Raw genomic sequence first — 10,809 nt, forward strand, 5'->3', positions numbered from 1 at the left:
ACTACGTGAATTGTGATGAAGATGTCCAGTCTTATGTTATGGTGTTATGCTCACTGATGACTAAATTTCGTATTGACTAAATAATATAACTTATATATTTTTAGACTTTTTTTACTATATACCGTTTTTTTTTGGCGATTATGTTCTAATTGTTGTCATTTTTTGTAAGGCTCAGATGAGATTTTTTATAACTACCCACATGAGGTAGTTTTGCAGAATTTTCGTAACTGCCTTTCCCGCATCACTGCCTCAATTTTTTGGAATTTTATGAAAGGTAGTTAACCGGGGTGCAGTGTATATCATGAAAAATTTCTAAAATTGTCTTTTACATTCCAAAAAAATAAAAAAAAAAATTTGATACTACATCAATGATTTTTGGTACATAGATTAAGAAAAAAATCAGCATTCCAAATCTGTTTTCGTTACTAACTTTGATCGTTGCGCGCAAAAGATATGGCCGTTTTAATTATGATAATAAGAAAAAATTCTAAAAAATCGCGGTTTAATATAGGTAGCTGTTATATCCTATAATCGTTAACTGAATTCGTAGCCTTTGCGATGATGCAAAAAATAATCGCGAAGTCTCAATGGATTCGCGAAAAATCAAATTTGTTAAATAATTTCACGTATTTACAAACATATTTTTGAAACAATAGCGCTCATAGTTACGAAAAATATATAAAAAAAATTATAACAGCATCCAGACATTTTGAGGAATAAAACGAAACCTAAGTTGTGAAGGTTGGAGCTATAGTATTCATGTTATTTGCAAAAATACGAAGAAAATATGACGAAAAAATTTAAATCATATTATTCTAATTTTATTTTTTTTATGGTTTTATTGGAGAAAAAATGTTTGAGTTCTTCGACATTTTCGTCAAAATTTCACGCAATAATGATGATATTCCGTTGTAACAAATTTTTCACTTATAGTCTTCCTATTTGATAATATTATTAGAACCTTATATTAAATCACAAGGAATTCCAATTGTGGCATAAGGTTAAAATAATGTTATATTGAATATTACAACATTTGAGACGCATATAAACCGCGTAAATATGAAAATGACATGATGCGCATCCGATTTTCCAACACAGCGAATCAATCCCTATTTGGCGGCCACGATGTAGCATCTGCTGCATTTAAGGGTGCAAAATACAGTAAAATGGTCATAATTTCCTCGAAGTTCATGTACATTTTATGCGCATCCGATTTCAATAATCACCATTAAAAAATACATCCTTCTATGCCGTTTCAATGCGATTCATCAAGAACCGTGGATGTAGCATCGCACTCAATTTTTAGAAAAAATCTATTATATCTCTGGATTTACGAGAGTTTTTAAATATCTGTTTTCGCACAGTTTAAACACGCGTATCGATCTATTTATTTAAGTAGAACTGACACATCCAAAACTCGTTTTAATATGCGATATTTTCAAAATAATTTTTTGCAAATTTTCGAAATTTGAGGGGTATCATATCCACCGATCTAGTGGGTGGATTTTTACGCGTCGTGGCTTGTTAGATTCAGAACGTAAAAAAACTAAATTTACGCGGGTTTCCACGGAAATCGGATGACGTTTGTAAATTTTAAACCAAAAAAATAGGTTTTTGAGAAAAATTTACGCACAAAAATTTCGTGTTTAGGCGCAGATTACTGTGATCCTGTGAGGGCTACACCCTCATGTTATACATTAAAAACTGCGAAATCACGAGTACTACAATCCAATAATAAGCTCCTAGGGAAATCCTGCTGCGCGTCCCGATTAGAGCAAAAATTCAAAAAAAAAACATTTTTCAGGTTTCAAAATGTCAGCATCCGTTTGAGGTAGATACAGTGGATATATTAAAAAATCATACATTAGAAACTTCAACTCTGAAGTGTGCTCTTTAACTTCTCCTGTGAGCATTAAGCTCTACATTGTGTTGTAAAACCACTAATTGGAAAATAACATAATGAAACCCGTTTATTTCAACGATTTTTTCCGATTTTTTTACATTAGTACGACCACAGCTTCCGCTCAAATTATTATTTTAAGAAACCCCTCGGTGAATCGGGCTAAAACAGTTTATTTTGCCGAAATGCGGTCAAAAGTTATGGTATAGTAAAACTGATCGCGAGTTACAATACCCCATACCTCAGTTTCAACATAAGTTAATTTTCTACAAAAAGCTTGATATATTTCTGATTCAGTGGCATATTCCATAAAGTTGGAAAGTTTCTGTCAATTCTGGAACTCAACGTAGCAATATTGCATGGGTGGACAATTTTTAACACATTTTGGTTGAATTTTGTGGCGAAATTGTCAGCTGTTTCGTTTATGGTTTCAGCGGTAAAGTTGAGTATAATTTGATCATTAATGTTTTTTGCCTTTTTTCAGATGACTTCATTTATTGTTTTCCAAGTTTCACGAGGATTATTCTTGTTTTTTATTTATTGTTTTCCAAGTTTCACGAGGATTATTCTTGTTTTTTGCGAACTGATTATACAGATGAATATTTTTTGCATTGAAAATTTCTTTATTTAGTTTATTGGTTAAATTCTTATAGATTATCTCGTTTGTTTTGTTTTTTTTTTTTTTTTTTTTTTTTTGGCGATGATTTCAATATCGATTCATTTAGCCACGGGTGAGGATTACGTTTTTTTATAGTTTGTGTGTTCTTTTTTTGAGCTTTCATATATTTTGTTGAACGCGTTATGTATATTGTTGTAAGGTTCAGTTGTGTTATGAGAGTTGCTAATAATATCTTCCCAATTTATGTTTTTATGTGGTTATTGACTATATTGATGTTGAGTACATGTTTTGTGGATTGAATATCTTGCTTTGTTTACCTTTTGATTGTTCTATGGATCCAAATAACGCATGATGATCAGAAATTGATGTGGTTACTATTGCAGAGTATGTTTCTTTTATGTTTTTATCCCATCTGATAAATAAATGGTCAATACAAGTTTTTGTCATCCAATAACCATCTTCCCTAGATGGTTTGGATATCATACTTTGTAATCCATTTGAAGAAAGGACGTTCAAGTAGCTCGATGTTGTTGTGTTTTCCTTTATGATATCAATGTTTATAAAAATTGATTTTAAGCAGTGTTTGAATTTGCTACCAGCACAGCACTGAAATCACTAAAAATATGCTATTGCTATGCTGTGCTGTTTTCAAAAACAAAATCGAAAACTGTTGCTGTGCTATGCTGCGAACATAAAAGTAGCACAGCACATGGTCTATGCTGTGCTTCTGAAATCTTCACAGCACATAGCATAGCATAGTCATCAAAATCAAAAACGAATGCTGTTGCTATGCTGTGCTGCGAACATAAAAGTAGCACAGCACATGGTCTATGCTGTGCTTCTGAAATTTTCACAGCACATAGCATCAAAAATCAAAAACGAATGCTGTTGCTATGCTGTGCTGCGAACATAAAAGTAGCACAGCACATGGTCTATGCTGTGCTTCTGAAATCTTCACAGCACATAGCATAGCATAGTCATCAAAATCAAAAACGAATGCTGTTGCTATGCTGTGCTGCAGACATTTTAACAGCATAGTAAACAGCCGCAGTCAAGAAAACAAAAACGAAAACTATTGCTGTACTGTGCTATGAACAAAGTCAACAGCATAGCATCAAACATAACCCAGAAAAATGTTTGATGGCAAAGAAGTATGTATGTATTTTAAATGTAACAGAATTTGCTATTGACCTGTGAAACCATGACTAAATGCACATTTCGATATTTTTAACACAATACTATGTCTGTTAATTGACAAAACAGTAATATATAATTTTTTAAAGTACCAAAAAATCTCTTATGTCAAATTGTTACGAATCTCTTTACCTGAATGAAAAATTTGAGAAATAAGGAAAGAAACCCCATGACTATTTGCTGATTATTATTATTGGTCTACTGTAAAAAGCCCAAACATTCCTGTATGTTCTGCAACTAAATAATTGTTGTTATAGATAACAAAATTGCAAAGAAAATATTGAATAATTGATCGTTCTAAAACTATTCTTAGGACAAATATAAAAACATTTCGATAGACCGCTAAAATATAACAAATTTGACACAAAATATTATAAAACAAGTAAAAAAGTATCAGTCGGCCTTGCCGACAGAGATATACCCTCATCCTGTATGGATAGAAATACTTAAAAAAAAAAAAAAAAAAAAACTTATGTATTTAGGGGGGGTTTGGTAGATATTTTAGGATGTGTAAAGTATGAACCAAATCGGTCACTCCCATCAAGAATTATCGTGTGCACAAATTTTCCGAACATTTTTTAAATTTTGTGGGGGAGGTACATGAAGGAGTGAAACGATATGACTTATCTTCGAACTTAAACTAAGTTTGCACAAAATATTACAAAGACCAAATTGTGGACTTTTCTCAGGTAGTATGGACTTGGCCCTGATGAAGATTATACCGTTATATGAGGGACAGTGGATGCAAGTTGCTACAATGAAAATCAAAGCGATTCTTGAACAGGCCCTAAACTGAACTTTACCGAAATTTGTTGTGGGAAGTACCCGAAGGAGTGGACCGATTGAGTCTCAACATTGTCAGTGAACTATAAGTATTTATGCCAAAATTCATCTGACAACGCCAACTCCTTTTATATTTGGCCACCGTTTATTCGAACTCGGGACATAGTGCAGCGTTTTTTGAGGTTATGCGCCATTATCTCGGGAACTATGAACTTGCCCTCGAAAAAATTACAATGACGTAAAAGAGGCCGCACGAACATCCTGTTACAAAAAATTTCATAACGATTCGTGAGGTGTCACTAAACTGCACTTATTTCAAATTTTGTGTGGGAGGTACCTGAAAGAGTGGCCCGATATAATCCATATTCGAACCTGATGTATGCCTAGAGGTAGTATTACCATATGCAAAATTTGGTTCAATTCGGTTACTCCCTTCGAGAGTTATCGTGCGCACAAATTTTGCGACAATTTTTGAACATTTGTGGGGGAGGTACCTGAAGGAGTGGACCTATATGGCCCATCTTCGAACTTAAATCAAATCTGGACAAAATATTTCGATATCCAAAATTTAAACCGAATCGATTGATCCGTTCGAGACTTATCGTGCGCACCAGCCAGCCAGACAGACCGACAGACAGACAGACGGACGGACATTGCTAGATCTACTCAAAATTGTCTGAAACGGATATCATACAAACATACTTGGGGTCTAAAACCATTATTTCGATGAGGCACATTTTGGTCGTATCAAAGTGTAAATACCCTCTTTAGCCTAAAGGCTGGGGGTATAAATATAGTAACAATAGTTTCTTGAAACTAATTTATTTAGTCGGTAACCACACTAGCATGAATTGCATTAAACAACTTAATAACATTTTGTGTTTCTAGATCAAGTTCCACAGTAGAGTAAAATCGTGAAATTGATGTAGTGGAGAATTCGATCTAAGAACGCCTAATTTCATGAAATTTAATAAAATTCTCGCTATTGGCGTCTATGGCTTATGGAAGCGAACTTCGAGTTTCTAAATGCATGTTATTGCCACTTGTACCTGTTTTAATATATGTACTAGAGTGGTTTTAAAAATCGATGTCCAATTTTTATGCGGCAACCTCCTAAAACGTTTAGTTTTGTTAAAAATTAAGATTGACAGAGTTTGAGCTCAATCGGAGTATGTTAACACGTGCCAAAGTTTCCATGGGCCCTTTATATAGCCAAAATTAAAATCTGACCCGATTTTAAAAAATTTTTGTGGGATTACTTGTTTAGCAACTTGTAAACTGTTTTCATCGATTGGACAATAAATGTGATCTGTAAAGTGAAAATTCGCCAATACAAATTAAAATTGATCCCCATTTTATAGGGCCAAAGGCGAATTTTCAGAAAATCACTCTATAGACCACATTTATTATCCAATCGATCAAAAAAGTACCATGTATGTACCTTGTAAGCAATAAACAGCACCGAACAACTCATAGGGCCATTATTATAAGTTTTTACTATTGGATGTATTTGAAAACGCAAAATAAACGAATTTGAAGACATTAAAAATATAATTTTCACATTTTAATATTATTTTAACCGGAACGCTAAAAAATCTGATCGAAAAATCCAAACTATAACCAAAGAAAGCTTATTTATAATAATGGGGGTTAGTGAGTTTGCTGGGTTAACATTAATTATGCTATGCTATGTAGAAATGTTTACAGCACAGCAGAGCACAGCAATCGTTTTTCGATTTCATGACTATGCTATGTGCTATGCTACTTTTATGTTCGTAGCATAGCACAGCAACAGTTTTCGTTTTTGTTTTTGAAAACAGCACAGCATAGCAATAGCATTCGTTTTTGATTTTGATGACTATGCTATGCTATGTGCTGTGAAGATTTCTGAAGCACAGCATAGACCATGTGCTATGCTACTATTATGTTCGCAGCACAGCATAGCAACAGCATTCGTTTTTGATTTTGATGACTATGCTATGCTATGTGCTGTGAAGATTTCAGAAGCACAGCATAGACCTTGTGCTATGCTACGTTTATGTTCGCAGCATAGCACAGCAACAGCTTTCGATTTTGTTTTTGAAAACAGCACAGCATAGCAATAGCACTCGTTTTTATTTTTGATGCTGTGACTATGTGCTATGCTGCGTCACTTTCACAGCGCCAGCATAGACCTTGTGCTGTGCTGTGAAAAACTAGCAGCAAATTCAAACACTGATTTTAAGTCGCGAAAATTGCATCCAAACCCACTGTGTTCTTATTAGATAGCTGATAAAAAAAGATACAAAAAAGATTTTTCTATTTGAGCCAATATATTCACTCTTGATTTGCAACATTATATGCTGCAAATGCAGGATTTGTATGTAAATCATTTTTTCTCAAAGGCAATAATTTCGAAATCCATACTGATCAACAAACTTCTTCAAAATTGTAAAGCAATAAGTGCAACGGGATGTTTGTACTAGATTCTGAATAATCTGCGAGTTTAGAAATATGAAAAAAGTTCCCAAATTTATTTTCTGGGTTTTATTTCAATTAAAAAATGAGGGAGTTATTTCATAATGAAATAAGTCCCCAAATTCGACCATGTGATTTTTTGCTATGGTACATCCTGATCAATTAAGAATCACGTCCAGAAAATTGGTTCTGATCGGTTCAGGTATATATATCTACATATATATAGAAAATTATTCAGGTCTGCCATGATGTTCGAAATATACTAAATCCTCCGAAGTGGCTGGACCGAATTTGATAAAGTTTTGACTGTAGATTCTTTTGGTCTTAGAATAGATAGTAAGGTAGTTTTTATACTGAAAAATAGAGGGGGCGGGGACTTCCCCCACAATGGGTTTTAGCCAAACGCGAAATCTCGGAGATCATTTGACATATTGGGATACAATACAATAGTAATTGTGACCTCCATCATTAATTGATGATTTGGAAGTAGAATACCGCGATCGCGTTTAATTTTTGAATACTTTATAATTACAGGTCAAGATTTTTAAATTTAGTAGGTTTTTGTAGTCCCAATTACTAAATTAAGATATCTTGAACATAAAAGATTTCAATGCATGGTATAACTCGATTAAGATAACTATCAAATTTCGCGACTTGTGTCATGACAAGTCCAACTCCCAGCCCAGCCCAATACTTAAAAATATCAAAATTTTTAAGTGTCACGCTATCTGTAAGTATTTTTCTATAAGTTTACGGATCCATACGGACATGAAATTTTCTACACATATAGTACTCACTATTACCTTCTACCACATATATATAGTTTCGACCAGGGTTTCGGAGTCGGAGTCTACGAGTCGGAGTCGATCAATTCTGATGGAGTCGGAGTCTGAGTCGAAAAAAATAACTCGACTCCGGGCAATTTTTTCTACAATATAAAAATATAATATTAAATTCGGGACACCAATTTTTTTCAAAAATCGTTATTTATTTTAAAGAAAAGCCAAAAAACATATAAGCAAACAGAATACCATACAAATTCAGAGAACGATTCACAGGATGTTTACTGTCATTTGAAGTCAAGTTTTTTCATATATATTTTGATTACAAATTGCATGTCCAAAATATTTTTGGTCCAGTTGATCTTTTATTGTTGCAAGCAAAAGTTATGTTCTATGACAATCGAATTATAATTTAACGTCTTTAATATAAGTCTTCTGTCAAAAGATCTACTGGTCTTCTCACAAAAGTCTACTGATCTTCTGATCTTGTCTTTTGCCATCCTTGTCTTTTATTAAAGGACCTATTGGACTCCTATGAATGACTTTGTGGACGCTATGGGAAATCTTACTGATTACATTACGACATAAAATGGAAGTCAATGTCTGGGGGTAGAAAATTCATGTTGGGAATGAAAGTCCCTATTGAATATATTAAGAATTCCAAAGGACCCACAGAAGAAGTTTCTGAGTTATGACGTAAAGATTGTTTTATTGACCCCCAATAATGCTTGAGTAAGTAGCTTTATATATTTGTTTGGCGATATTGTTTCATAATTTTGAGATGAAATGTTTTCAAATAAATGGAATGAAGAACCCTTTAGTAGATTATTTTGTTATTTTAGCTAAGTTACCCCAAGCCCTTTTTTCTTGAATTGAAATATAAACACAAGATCCAATTTTCTACATGAAAAAAATCTACAGAAATGTTTCTCCGAAAATGTTGGTAAGGACATCAAAATCGATAGATTTTAAGGGGTTATGTCCACTTACAAATTTTACAAAATCTAACATTTTTTTATTTGTTTATTTTAAAGAAGAGGTAGATTAGGCTATGTTGCAAAAAGTCGATCGGACAAAAATTAGCTGAGATATGAGCGTTAGAAAGAGAAAGTTCATTCTGATTTGTATGTAACATCGAAGTTTGAAACGCGGTTTTCTCAAAATGACATTTTGGAATGCAGTGCCCAATGTAGCTCGAAAACGGATGATCCGATCTTCATATGTTTTTGTGGGATTATTATACATATAAAAAGCTTGTATTTAAGTGAGAGACTTAAAAAAATATGGCGTAAAAACTATCCATTTTTTAGTTAAAATCGAAATGTTGATATTGACAGTTCAAAATTTTTTCAAAAATGAATATTTTTTTTCCGTTTCGCTTATGTACAAGTTTATTAAGTTCTTCATGATCCCACAAAAATATATGCTGATCGGTTTATTCGTTTTTCGAGCTACAGTGGGCACCGCAAAACGCTTTAATAACCCAGCGAAAAGTTTGCCTCCAAAGAGGCAGTTAAATGATATGTACAAGTGATTTGGAAGTCCATCAAATTATGAATTTTCCCTCATGATTATTACATGGGAGTGACCCCGGAAAGAGGCACTCCATTGCACCGCATTTTAACTGACCCTTTGGCATTGCATTTTAACTGAACCTTTGGCACTGAATTTTAACTGACCCTTTGTCATTGCATTTTAACTGACCCTTTGGGGTAGAATAGGAGGTAGTCCAGAGCACGTGTTTGAATAAGAAAATAAAATGCATTTATTATTTGTGTAAAACAAAAATATTAATAACTTTATTAAACTAACACAAATTATGAAAATTCTCTATTGAATTCAATCGCAAACATGTGTGTTTCCTCCGCTCTTCATTTAATCCAAGCTGAACTGTTTTTGCTTCATCTGCTAAAAGGGTTTGATATTGTCTTCCCAGCACCAGTTAAGATTTCGACATGTACTCCAACAGCACTCCATTGGTAAATTTTCTTCTCGTGAGTTACCGGAAAAATGTTCACAAATTAAATATTATTTAGTTTGTATTAACAAATATTTGGAAATGTTAACACGATTATCTCTTTTTGGAAATGTGTTCCGCTGCCTGTAGAGATGTACAAACTGATTTATGTACATGTAGGGATCTCTAACAACTGCTAATAAAATGTAGTGAACGGAGTGCCTTTTTCACGACTCCGTTTGCACTGCATCCGGATGCTGTTAAATTGTGAGGAATTGGAGTGCCTTTTTCAAGACTCCGTTGAACTGCCTCCGGATGTAGTTAAAATGTGACAAATGGATGTGATTCTTTGGATTGCATCTAAATGCGGTTAAAATGTGAGGAATGGAGTGCCTTTTTCACGACTTCGTTTGAACTGCATAAAAACATGCCGTGAAAGAACTAGTCTACATTGCACTACTTCCAATTTATTTTGCTGGGAAAAACAGGTTTTTTAATATTTTTCAAAAAAATTTGAGAAAGTAGATTAAGTTATGCTCTTCTCACGAAGAAAAGTTCCTCCCCGAATATTCTCGTGGTTGTACTTTGTTGCTACTTTCCAATGTAAGATTCAGTAGAAACAATATAGATATGAATTTTACTTCATATTAATGTTCTGTAGTTAAGTATTATATTCGAACGGATGTCCTTTCTAAAGAATATGTTAGGAAAAACCAATATATTAGCCGATATGGGCCCAAATATTCGAAAAAGTTAAATTTTTTTGCATATTTTATTAATGTTAGCGGTATAGGAATTTACACTCGGAGTCGGAGCCGGAGTCGTGAAAAAAATTGGTCTGGAGTCGGAGTCGACCCAAAAATACCTCGACTCCGAAACCCTGGTTTCGACAATACGTCGCAATACCGAGAGTTCTATTCCAAAAACCATATAAACTACACAAAAAATACACCACAAGTCTACATCAACTATTCCTTACCAAATCTAACTTTTTTAATTCTTATGCCCGTAATTTCATTCAAAATTTCATAATTTCAATCCATAGGTAACGTTACCGGGTCGAAAACGGCCGCGTTACTTACACCAAGCGTTTTGCCTGGTTGATCGTTGCCAATGT

Source organism: Musca autumnalis, unplaced genomic scaffold (genome assembly GCF_047663935.1).
Source record: "Musca autumnalis isolate F117 unplaced genomic scaffold, ASM4766393v1 scaffold_5, whole genome shotgun sequence".
Classification (NCBI taxonomy): domain Eukaryota; kingdom Metazoa; phylum Arthropoda; class Insecta; order Diptera; family Muscidae; genus Musca; species Musca autumnalis.